Source organism: Spermophilus citellus (assembly GCF_964194105.1).
Source record: "Spermophilus citellus genome assembly, chromosome: 1".
NCBI lineage: Eukaryota > Metazoa > Chordata > Mammalia > Rodentia > Sciuridae > Spermophilus > Spermophilus citellus.
In genome coordinates this window covers 273,499,389-273,512,500 of record NC_138182.1, presented here as the reverse complement: position 1 = coordinate 273,512,500, position 13,112 = coordinate 273,499,389, and the positions used below count along the sequence as shown (strand labels likewise).

General features: G+C 41.4%; 1 protein-coding gene across 2 annotated transcripts in view; it reads right to left on the bottom strand.

The window, feature by feature from the left end:
• The window catches only part of GHR (growth hormone receptor), a 254,049-nt gene extending 242,037 nt beyond the window's left edge, over positions 1-12,012 (bottom strand). For both annotated transcript variants that reach the window (XM_081280996.1, XM_081280997.1), the window contains exon 1: positions 11,508-12,012. The gene's annotated coding sequence lies outside the window, so the exon portion shown is untranslated. The remainder of the gene's footprint in view (positions 1-11,507) is intronic.
• Positions 12,013-13,112: the final 1,100 nt, after the last annotated feature.

Genomic DNA, 13,112 nt, shown 5'->3' with positions numbered 1-13,112 from the left:
TAGCTGCTCTCATTATATCAAAGAAGACATTTGGTATTTGTTTTTTAGGGATTGGCTAGCTTCACTAAGCATAATCTGCTCTAGTGCCATCCATTTCCCTGCAAATTCCATGATTTTGTCATTTTTTAGTGCTGCGTAATACTCCATGGTGTATAAATGCCACATTTTTTTTTTAAAGAGAGAGTGAGAGGAGAGAGAGAGAGAATTTTTAATATTTATTTTTTAGTTCTCAGCGGACACAACATCTTTGTTGGTATGTGGTGCTGAGGATCGAACCCGGGCCGCACGCATGCCAGGCTAGCGCGCTACCGCTTGAGCCACATCCCCAGCCCAATGCCACATTTTTTTTTATCCATTCATCTATTGAAGGGCATCTGGGTTAGTTAAATTTCATAAACCACTAATAACCACATGGATATGTTATCCTGCATTTTTTATGTATAGCGATAGTATAGGTGCAAAGACATAAAAATCACAAGAAACTAATCTCTAGCCAATACTCTGTCAAAGGAGAGAAATTTCAGCAGGACTCGTTAATTTCCTAATTTGGTTGACTGGAAAAGGAGGAGGAAGAAAAACCTCAGAAATTGAAGCAGGCATTTTATTGCAGAAGTTTTAAGTCTTCACCCTCAGAGCCTCTCAAAGGGGTGCTGTAGACAATACTCTCTCTGTAGTATCTGATATGTGCCAGGCACTGTTTCAAAGCATTTAAACTACAATATCCTTGTGAAGTGCGAATCACCATCTCCCATTTTTCTGATAAGGTTGAGAGAGTTTCATTAACTTGCTTAAAGTCATAAAGGTAGTAAAGAACAACAGGCAGAGCTGGATTCAAATCCACTTAGACAAGCCAGTTTTGTGTGATTCTGAATCCAACTCCATGTCCTTTCCAGAATGTCAACCTACTGTTAGGCTTTCACAGTGGTTGACACTTCAACAGGCAACTATAATTTTTAGCAAATCTGTGTGTTCTCAGTAGAAAGAAATGCTAGTTTGTATCAGGTGTATCAATCATAATCCACCTGCTTGGACAGTTAACGTGACTGTCACTCTCCCATATGAACGACAGAGATAAACAACATGCTTGCTATGGTTTGTCCCCCAACAGTTTATGTTTGAAATTTAAACCCCATTGTGAAGTATTAAAGGGTGGAAACCTAATCCAACTGTAGTGTTTAGAGATGGGGCCTGTAGGAGGTGATTAGGATTGGATAAATTCATCAAGGTGGAACCCCCAGGACTGAATACTTGTGGCTTTAGAAGAAAAGGGAGAAAGACCAGAAGGGACACACTTGCTCCCTATCTCTTGCCATGTGATACCCTGCACTGAATTACAATCTGACAGCAAGATGGCAATCACCAGATGTGGCTGTAGCCCGCAGATGGGAACTGTTAGCTACCACTAGAGCTTTATAATTTACCCAGTCGGTGGTAGTATGTTATTAACAAAAGAAAATGAACTAAGAAAATGCTATTCATGGTTATATGCCATATTGTACTGGTTTGGGTGAGGTGTCTCCCAAAAGCTCAGGTGTGAGACAATATAAGAATGTTCAGAGGTTAAATTAGATTATAGGAGCTTTAACCTAATCAGTGAATTAATCCACTGCTATTAATTGGATGGTAACTATAGGCAGGTAGGGTGTGACTGAGGAGGTGGGTCCCCCATTGGCGCTGCCATGTCCTGAGCCGCTTTCCTCTGTCATGCCTTTATTCCATGACGTTCTGCGTCACTTTGAGCCTAGAGCTACATGTCAGCCGACCATGGACTAAATTTCTGAAATCATGAGCCAAAGTAAACCTTTCCTCCTCTGTGTTGTTCTTGTCAGGCCCTTCGGTCACAGTGACGCAAAGCTGACTAAAACCCACATTCACAGAAGCTAATGTGATGTAGCAGGAAAAAGCCCTTGAAAGAAAGCTGAAAGTGAGTTATGAATCTGTCACTGTCACTTCTAGAAGGAGGTCCTGTCATTTCTCAGGCATTCCTATTTCCTTGCCTGTCAATAAAGTGAGAATGTTGGATTCAAAAGTAATCGCAGGGGTCTACTGGCATTGGGTAGGCGTCATTCTTCTTTGTATAGGACTGCTCCTGGCATTCCAGAAACTCAGCATCCCTGACTCTGGGTGCTAAAAGCCTATAACACTCCAGTTCTTGTAACAACTATAATTCCAAATGCTCCTATGCACTACCTACTAGAGCAGCAGAACCTTGGATAAAAACACTGCTGGGTGATTTCAATTCCTAAGAAGTCTTTTTTTTTTTTTTTTTTTTTTTTTTTTTTTTTTTTTTTAAAGAGAGAGTGAGAGAGGAGAGAGAGAGAGAGAGAGAGAATTTTTAATATTTATTTTTTAGTTCTCGGCGGACACAACATCTTTATTGGTATGTGGTGCTGAGGATCGAACCCGGGCCGCACGCATGTCAGGCGAGCGCGCTACCACTTGAGCCACATCCCCAGCCCTCCTAAGAAGTCTTATGGCCCTGCTAGGCCAGCTAGGGGGAGGACAGAAGGAATCTCAGGCTTTCTCTTGCATCATAAGGCCCATTAAAATCATATTCTTAAAAGGAAGTCATACATTAATAGGCTTTTAATAGGCCTCTTAAATACTGCTAAAGAAGTTTAATATTGAATTTACATAATGTTCAGAAAATAGAAAGATACAGAAACCCTGTAGCAGCGACTACCCTCTAGCAAGCACGAGGCTCTATGTGGCTGCCCCAGTAGCTAACCCAAGGCATGAGCCTACATGCAGAGTCTTTAATAAGAAATGGGAAGAGTTTCCTATGGATGACAAATCCACAGTGTGGTAAACTCTTCCTGCCCACCTGTTACCAATAACCCCAGAGCTCTGGGTATAATTCCTGACCCTCAGTTCCCAACCAGCTTGCACAAAACATCTTCAATCCTTTTTAAAATAAAAATAAATAAATAAATAAATTGAAGGTCTAGCTCAGGAGCCACTTTGCTGATTGAAGCCTTACCCCAAATCCTTCAGTCCAAAAGATACCTCTTCTCTCTAACAAAATGTAGCATCTGTAGCTCCATATGAGAATTTTTATTGAATCACACAGTCATCAACTGTTCCAAAATCCAACCACATATATTAATAATGTTGTCCTCCCAGCTAGAATGTTGGGTACCAAAGTGAAGGGTCATGTCTTATACTACATTTATATTCCCTAGGGCCTAGCACATTCCTGGGAACACAATAATGGCTTAATAAATACACGTTCTGCCTTTGATATTTCAGAGTGATACCAAAAATACCACTGGCTTGACCAAACTTACATCCTGTGCACTATTTTTTTTTTTTTTTAGTATTTATTCAGGATCTTTTCCCAAGTGCTTTTCAAAGTGCTTTTCAGATAATATAATTAATTTCACAGATCCTGTATATAGTGAAAGAAATAAATAAAAAACACTAAGCTTTACACAACAAAAGCAAAGAGAATTAAAACTTCATGTTTCATGAGGGGTATAACAAAGCCTGGCAAAGTAGATACATCTTTAAATTCCTACTGAGTATTAGATAAAAATCCAAAACATGTCTCCTTATTGCTTTAAATATTAAAAATTGCTAGATGTTTCCAAAGCTGTGTGAGCAAGATTGACCCTGGGAAGCTGGTCATCAAATCCTGGTGCCACCATTAGTCTAAGGAAATTGTTATGGTTTATAAGTATTATATTTTTATTGCTGACCAATAGAAGACATATTTCATCATGTAATGGTAATGATTAGCTTTTATTTATTTATTTTTATTTATTTTTTTATGTTTTTAGTTATTGGCAGACACATCTTTGCTGGTATGTGGTGCTGAGGATCGAACCTGGGCCGCACGCATGCCAGGCGAGCGCGCTACCACTTGAGCCACATCCCCAGCCCATTGTTATGGTTTAGATATGAAGTGTTCCCCCAAAACTCTTTTGTCAGACAATGTCAGAACATTCAGAGGCAAAATGATTGAGATAAGAGAGGTATAATCTAATTAGTGGCTTAATCCACTTATGTGGATTAACCGGGTGGTAACTGTAGCCAGGTAGAGTGAGGCTGGAGAAGGCAGATCAGTGGGGGTGTGCTTTAGGGGTTTATATTTTACCCTTGATGAAAGGAACGCCCTCCGCACGACTTGTTGCCAAGACCTGAGCTGCCCTCCTCCTCCACCTTTCCACCATGATGCTCTGCCTCACCTCACTTTCCCCCTTCTCCATTGTTCTTGTAAGTATTTTGGTCACAGTGAAGAAAAAGTTGACTAAAACAGAAATAATGTCAAATTTGTATTATAGACTGAGATCCAATTAATAATCTTTCCCTCATTCATCATCATCTGGCTCAGGCATTCTGGTATTTTCTACAATCCTGAGGGGAGAAAGCCACTGAAGACACTATCTTCAGGGCTGATTTCACAAATTTATCTTTCACATACACCAGACTACTCTTCACTTTGCTTAGCCAAATTGAGGGTTTCTGGGATAATAATCACATAGCTTGAAGGTGTCCAGAGAAACAGCTCCTAGGGTGAATTAGAATCCTGTGTCACCATGCTGACCATGAACAAAGGCTGCTTTCTGACCAAAGGCAAACAAAACTGGAAGTCTGAGTTTCTCATCAGAGTTCAGATGGGCTTACTGCAGCATGCCTCACACAAATCACTAGTCTGGTTTCAATAAACACAGGGAAAGAACTACCTATGACTCTTTTGTGATGGTCATGTTCTACATTTTCTTGTTATGACAACTCAAAGGGAAAAAGGGATGGATATAATTATTAATATAATAAATACATTTTTTAAGCAATAAAAGAAAAAGGATTTTCTTTGGACAAATGACTTTATCATATGTCTACTGTATACTAAGAGAACAAAAAGGATGCCTCCTTATTTTATTTTTTGTGGGGAGGGGACTGGGGATTGAATTTAGGATGTGACCACTGAGCCATATCCCCAGCCCAACTTTGTATTTTCTTTAGAGACAGGGTCTCACTGAGTTGCTTAGTGCCTCACTTTTGCTGAGGCTGGTCTCCATCTTCTGATCCTCCTGCTTGAGCCTCCAGAGCCACTGGGATCACAAGGATGTGCCACTATGCCCAGCAGGATACCTCTTTTCAGAAAATAGAAATTATAGGCGACTTTAAATGTTTGTTGTATAAACTAGTGATGAAGCAATCAAGGAATCATAGCAAGTCTAGCACAGCGGGTTGTCCACCATAAGAAGGTACATAAAAGTATCTATTTGAAGTATAACTCATTGGGAAAATGATATTAGTGTGAGGAAAACTAGCCAAAATTCTAGTCTATACCAAAGATGCAAGCCCTAGTCAAAGTGATAGACCACGTCTAAAAGTTTTAAGGTCTCTGTAGGAGAAATTATCAACTGATTTTGGAATGAAGTAAGTTTAGATAATAATTAAAATCGCACAGCCCAGCAAGGTCTAACAAAATCACTGCCTTTTGGAATCATTACTAAGTAAGATCAGTGCCTGACCAAGGTTCATAATAAAAGCTAGAGACAGCAATAAGAAAAGAAAGTGAGGCAAAAACAACAATGACTCTCTGTCACCTGTCACCCTTCTTTCAAGAATCTGGCCCCCAGCACATAATTTTCTTTAGCTTAAGAAAATTTTATCTTTAGCTTAAGCAAAAGCAACAACAAAGAAAACTGCTTCTGAAAGACTTCCTGCATCAGATCATGATGAACTGTGTTGGTTCTGAAAGGCATCTGGAAGCACATGTGGTAACATTTTTTTGTTTTACTCAGTTGATTAAAAAATTAATGATCAGGGAATAAAAGAAGCAAACACTATTTCTCAATTCTTATGTTTAATATGGCTGTATATTGTCAAATAAGTGATATAAGTTATAGCTTAACCATCTAAGACGTTCCACCTTTTCTGAATGTGGAATTCAGCAAAGCATGGGAAAATGTAGAAATAAATAAAATTTACTTTCTTTGTTCTTAAGGACTCTATAGCCTGGGAGAGAGATATATAATAAAGCAGATCACAAAACTAAAAATGAATGAAATAAGTATTCTCAGAGAGACTCAAGCAAAGTATCAAAGGAATTAAGAGAGAGAGAGAAAGAGAGAGAGAGAGAGAGAGAGAGAGATTTGATAATGAAATGGATTCAAACCATAGCCCTGAAAAGGATCCTAAGGGGTAATCTTATTTATCCCCGCTTTGTTTATTTTAACATGTTGGTAAATAATAAAAAATTAACATGAAATATGAATTCCAGGATGGTTAAAGAGTTTGCAAAAGTTACGAAGTCCATTAGAGGCAAAACTCAGAGAGGTCCTAGGTTTCCTGACACATACTTTACTATAATTTCATACAACATCTAACTAACTTAGATGTTTCCTATATCAAAGGAGGTCTTTGGTTTGAAAAACTGTGCACCCTAGAACTTATCAATGGATCTGCTGTAAATTGAGAGAAGGCACAATGAAGGCAAGAATAGTAAATAAATTTTGAACTTTAAAAAAAAAAAAACTTCATTTTTTATTATTTCCTCTTTCCTTAGTATGAGAATAGAATAAAACAAAGCAACAAATACATATGAAACCACAAAGCAAGTAGATGACACGAGACGACAAACATACATATACGGGCAATTTCATCTAAGAGCATAAGTGTCATTGTCTTCTTGTCCTGACTGAAGATCTGTCCACACAATATAAGCTTCTGATAGTCCCAGATGTCATTTTATATGATGGATTGTTTCTGTCTCCCCTAAGAAAAGCAGCTATTTCTTTCCCATTCAGAGTTGCCGAAAAGTAACACGGTCATCATCATCCACTGCAAACACTTCTTGCAGGAAGGCACTCTTGTGGCAGAATCTCAGCAGGTGGCAGGAGGAACTCATAATTTAGTTAGGAAGCCCCAGACGGCACATGAAAGAAAAATCAATCATGCCAGGTAGGTGTCTAATGCACAGAGCTGGCCATAGATGGTACAAAGCATTTATGGAAATATCTCAGCCAGGAAGGTAGGCATCATCGTTTTCACAGAAAAGGAAGCCCCAGAGGAGCTAATTAGCATAGAGGTGGTAAAGCTCAAGTCAATGGGCCCCCAAATGCTTGTTTTTGAGCCATACCCTCTCTGTGCATAAACCAGCTTTGCTGCCCTTCTCCAAAAGTGGCTTGGACTTGAGAAGCCAGGAGTAACAGACTATTTGTCAATCCCTTTTTCAATACAAAACAGGACACAAGGTCCTCAGTTCACACTGAGGCTGTGATATATATGCTTATGAGGGTTCCAGCTTCCCTATGATATAAGCAAGCCATTTACTGCCTGAGATAAAGTAGGTTGTTGATTTAGTCATGTCCTATATGTATACTTCAAATCCCAGTTGCCCAAGGAAACATTTCTCTCTGATGTACTTTCACCTCATTTGGGGCCAGATGGCACCGGGACTTGGGCAGAGCAAACCTGCAGTAAATGCCTGATTGCTAGTACTGACTCATGCACATGGAAGCAGACACAACAAGGCCTATGAAAAGAATACATCATAGTCACTAACTGTAAGACGCAGCTTCAACTTACTTATTTTCAGAACATTCTACATTCCATGATTTTGGTTGATATTCCTCAATAAGGATAAATTAAAGAGCTATTAGCATGGCATATAGAATTTTATGTACCTGCCCATTAAGACTTTTCATGGGTTTATAATAAGTTCAGGCATGAAAAAGTGCTGTGAAGCTATTAAAAAGCTTTGACTATGGATGAGTAACAATATGAAAAGAACAAGTTGTTACCTCATTTACAGGCTTGATTAGTCAATGAAGTAATGAGATGGCAAACACACACACACACACACACACACACACACACACACACACACACCTAATGAATATCAAGATATCTTAATAGATATAGAATGTCCAAAAGTAAGAATTCCAAATTTATGTTTTAGACAATATATATTAGGAAGGATTCAGAGAATGTGGAACCTAGGGCATAGTGTTCAGGGTAAAGAAAGACAGAACCCCACAGTGTATAAGCAACAACTGCAAGAATAGGAGGAAAAAAAATGGCAATCTAGGAGCAAGGAATACAATGTTTGTTTTCAGATATAATACTCAAAGGGAAGAGAGATTAAATTCATTGTGTAGGTTATGGAGAGAAGTGTTGACTCCGTACACAGCAAAACTTTCTAGAAATAAAGTCTTACTTCCTCACTGACCAGTCCGTTCTAAAAGAAGATTCTCAACTGGCAGAGGGACTAGCCCATTTTCCCAGACACTGGAAATTTGCGTGCTGAACAGAGACTTACTTGGGCATGTTATTTACACTATATCTGTTCCAGGCTGAAAAAAAAATCACTTTCCAAAAAGTTATTCTATATTATCTTATTTGCATTATTGACTGAGGGGGTTACTCTAATTTTATGAAGCTTCAGTTTTTAAAAATTCAATTTTCAAAAGGTGGTTCAGTAATGTGAATGCTCAGATTATTTAAATCACTACTATAGCAGTTATAGTGTTTTTTATTTGTTTTGTTTTTGTTTTGTGGTTCTGGGGGTTAAACATAAAGCACTGCATATGCTAGGCAACTGCTCTACTTTGGGCAATGCCCCCAGCCTGTATTTTGGTTTTTGGTTTTGGTACCAGGGTTTGAATCCAAGAGTGCTTAACCACTGAGCCACATCCTCAGCCTCTTTTTATTTTTTATTTTGAGACAGTGTCTCACCTCATTACTCAGGGCCTCACTAAGTTGCTGAGGCTGGCTTTGAACTTTCGATCTTCCCTACATCAGCCTTCTGGTCTGCTGGGATTACAGGCTTGAACTATGCCCTGCCAGCCTGTTCTTTTTTTAAACAAAAAAAAGAAAAAAGAAAACTGTTGATTTGTGTGAACACTTGTGAACATACTAAGAAAAATGAGTGCTTTTAATTCATGTATTTTTAAAAAATTGTTATTTAAAAGCAACTCAGGTCTCCATAATTGTGCAACCTATTAGTGAAATGAACAAAAAGGCTTAATCTTCAGGTTAGCAAATTTAAAAGACATAGCCCATGCCCCCTCCCTTTTTTTTTTTTTTAAAGCTAAAGAGTCTGCTGTCCCACATTCTTACTCAGTTTTATCTTTACATTAACAATGCTTACCAGCAGATAGCCAAAAAGGCAGGCCAAGTTGGACCAATTTCAAGATTTGTTTCCACACTGGGGTGCTTCATGCTTTTGGCAGAAGCAGGCTGCAACTGTGGCTTCGTTTATTACACTGTGCTGTAAACATTATGTCCTGAGCTAATGAGATACTCAACATGACAATCCCATAGGTTACTAAGCACCGTAAACATCTGTTAACACAGGCACCAGAGATAGTAGAGAGAAGGCCTGTAGTGTTCATTTTTAAAGTGGTTTATGATGTGGAGTCTGCTGTTTAAAAACTAATAATCAAAAACACTGTCTTAAACTCTGGCTAGGACAAATATTTGAGAAGCAAAGTTATGCTCACTTTGAGGAAAAAAAAGTGCACTCATGTCGACGCTTAGTCATTGCATTTATAGACTTTCATTTCACACCTTTGCCCATTAAGTATTGGCTTTCCCTGGTATTCAGAAAACCAAAAATATAATTTCACTGATATATTTACTCAAAAAAGAAAAAAAAGAGAGAGAGGGAGAGAAAAAAGGCTGAATGTTGACTCACCAAATTTCCTTAGACTAATGTGAAGCCAAAAGTTTATAAGAGTGGAAGAAGCAGATGAAAATTGGGGCAAATTTTTAAGCTACCGACATGTTTTCCAAGGATCCCAAGGCTAAAACACATCCTTCCAGCTCCACTCAAAGGTCTACCTGAAGGGAAACTGTAAGCGACTGGAAACCCCTTGACATCTAGTCTGAGAACAACAGGCTTTGCTTTTCTCAAAAGGAAAGAAAACTTCCAATCACAGAATAAATTAGATCAAACAATCTTGTCTGTTAAGTCATTTTATTTCATTTCTATTGAACATTTATTTCTAGAAATGCTTCAAGAATTGTCGCATCCAAGGTATAGAGATATTCCAGAAAAAAAAGGGACTTCCAGGGTGTTTCAGGTGGAAACTTGTCTGGAACACCAGTTGCTACCACAACATCCGAGGTCTGTGAGAAAGGGTGAATAGCTTCTCAAGCATGGACAGCAACACCGGGCATCAGATGCACAGCTCTAACCGGCTGTCTCTGGTGTATGTACCCACACACACACACATACCCCTTAGAACTCTCAAGGGCCCTCTCTTGTAGTTGTCCTGAGAACTTCAGAAACCCCCACAAGGGAACCTCCAGGGCCTCAGCCCCTCCAAGGCGAGAGGCTTAGTTATTTTAAAGCCCGTGGTACTTAATCCTATGCAAGAACTCCAGTGACTTCCCAACCCGCTGGCCTCCTGTTACCTTTCCCTGTCCCTTCCAAGGTCTCCCGGCGGCACAAACAGACGGGCGGCACCTCTATGGTCTCCGCCTCCCCCCTTGCACACCCTACTGGCTCAGGAGCCAACACGCCTCCCCAGGCGCGCGCTCACAGCGCACACGTACACCCATTCGATATGCACCCCGCGCCAGACCACGAAATCCCGCAGCCCGTCCCAGCAGGCGTCCTCCCGCTGGCTATATATAAAACCCTCGCCTGGAGATAAGTCTTCCCCATGCACCCGCAAGTGGATGGCTGTCCCGCACTCTTTGCGTGCTGCCAGTTCCCTGTCTCCAGACACGCGGTTATCCCACTCACCCGCAGCCCTCAAACCTTGGCAGTTCTGTCAAAACTTTAAGGCTGGTTGATTTCACCATGAGGAGTGTGTCCAAGGCTGGGAGAGCTCTGCTTGCCACAATTTCTATCCACCCCAGTTCACGGAGACTGTGATGTGATTTTACCGACCCCAGCTCCTCTGCGGCCAGAGCGCAGCTGCAGCCTGCACAAACGCGCAAAAAGCCCCGCACTTGGCGGAGAAGCGTGCGGTGGGTATGCTCCCAGCCGGACCTCTCTAGACCCTTGGGTCGCGCTCGCCCAGTGCAGCGGCGGCAGCCTCAACAGTTCCTGCCCGGGCCTGGCGAACGGATGGTGTCAAACACACACTCAGAAAACTTTTTAAGACTTGAACAAGATTGTCTTGAGAGGAAACCCTTCCTCGCACTACACACACTGGGTCGGAGCAGGAGCTACCGTGGGATGGTTCGCTTGCCTCCCCTAACTCTTTACCGCCCCCATCAACTTCCAATCACACGTCCCACCACCAATAACTTCCAGCCTTACACACACGCGCGTGCGCGCGCGCGCGTACACACACACACACACACACACACACACACACAGCATAGCAGCATAGCAAGGATCGGGTTACAACTACCCATCAGCAGAAAACAACTTTTTGAAAAGGGGAGCACAGCCCTCCCCCAAGTCCACCTGGAGAAAAACATATCCGTGCAAATGCATAAAACTGACCCCATTTTCATAAAGAACTGGCGTTCAAGGGTCCACTTTCAGGCCCGCTGGCACAAAAAGGGGAAAGACTCCCGGATCCCCCCTCCAGTACCTCCGAGCTTCGCCTCCGGAGACAGAGCGCGGGTTCGCGTCCGCGCTGGAGCCGATGGCGCGGGGACCTCCGGCCTGCCTGGCCCCAGCCCGGGGTCCCCGCCGCCGCCCGGGCTCAGCAGCAGCCGCCGCCGCCGCCACCGCTGTTGTAGCAGCCGCCGCCGCCGCTCCCTAGACCGCCTCCTCTTCCCATGGCTGCGCCCTGCTTGGCAGCTCTCGGGCTGTCAGGCTTGGGGAGGAGGGAGGGGGCGGGGTGAAACGGGAAGGGAGGATGGGAGGGGAGGGGAGGGGTGGGAAAAGGCGGCCCACGTTCACCAAGGGTCACGCCGGGCCCGGCCCGCGGTCCCCTGGATCTGGGCTGCCAAAGCCAAAGGAAGCGAGAATTCGCTGAGGCCAGTTCGAGACCCGCTGCGGAGCGGCAGAGCGCCGCCGGAGCCGCGCGTTCCGAGGAGCTGGGATGAAGCCTTCCCCGCGAGGAGTTGGAGTTGGTGCGTGTCACTCTCATCTGGGCTGCGCGGCTCCTCCTAGAGGAAAATATTGGTAGTTGCGGGACACTTCCTTCCTCTCCACCCGCCCCTGTTCCCCCAAAGAAGGCAGGACCTAGACGAGTTTAAGAGCATTCAACACATTCAAAGGAATATTTAGAGAAAAGTTCGCTTCCTACAGGGATGGGAAGAAAATCCAGCAAGAGAGTTGGAAAACGTGATGAGCCCACCAAAGATGGCCTGTTCACTTGCCCTTCATTTCTAAATTCACTCAGTATAAAGATAGTTTTCGGAAGGGCCTAATGTTAGAGGGTTTTTTTTTTTCTTTTTTTTTCAAAAGAAACTCCACAACCATCAGTCAGCAGTCATTACTCATTTTCCTCTCTCCGCATCCCCTGGAAACCATTATTTCTGTCCTTACAGATTTCCTGATTCGGGATATTTCATATGAATGCAATCATCTAACACGTGTGCTTTGCATCTTTTTATTACTTTTTAATGTCATAAATGTCTTCAAGTTTATCCACATGTATCAGTAATTCTTTTTTTTATGTATCAGTAATTCTTTTTTTATGTGCAGATAATATTCCATCATATGGATATACCACATTTTATTTAGCCATTCATCCATTGAGTTTTTTCCACTTTTTGGTTATTGTGAAAAATTCTATAAGGTTTTTGTATATAGTGAGGCAATGTATAGTTTTTTAAACAATAAGCTACTGTAGAATTCACGCATTTCTCCCAGCAAAATATGAGGGTTTCAATTTTTTCACATTCTTGTCAACATATATTTTTTTCTACCTTTTAAAAAAATAATCATCCTAGTGGATGTTAAGTGGTATCTTGTAATTTTGGTTTGCATTTCCCTAATGACCAATGACACTGAGCATAAAAGTGCTTTGGGATATTTATATCCAATCTTTTTTGGAAAAAATATTTAAATTCTAATCTATTTTTTATTTGGTATTTTTTCTTTTTGTTATTGAGTTGTAAAAATTCTGTAGATACTAGAGCTTTACCAGATATATGATATGCAACAATTTTTCACATTTTATCTTTTTACTTTCTTGACAGTGTCCTTTGAGGCATATTTTAAATTTTTGATTAAATAAAATTTA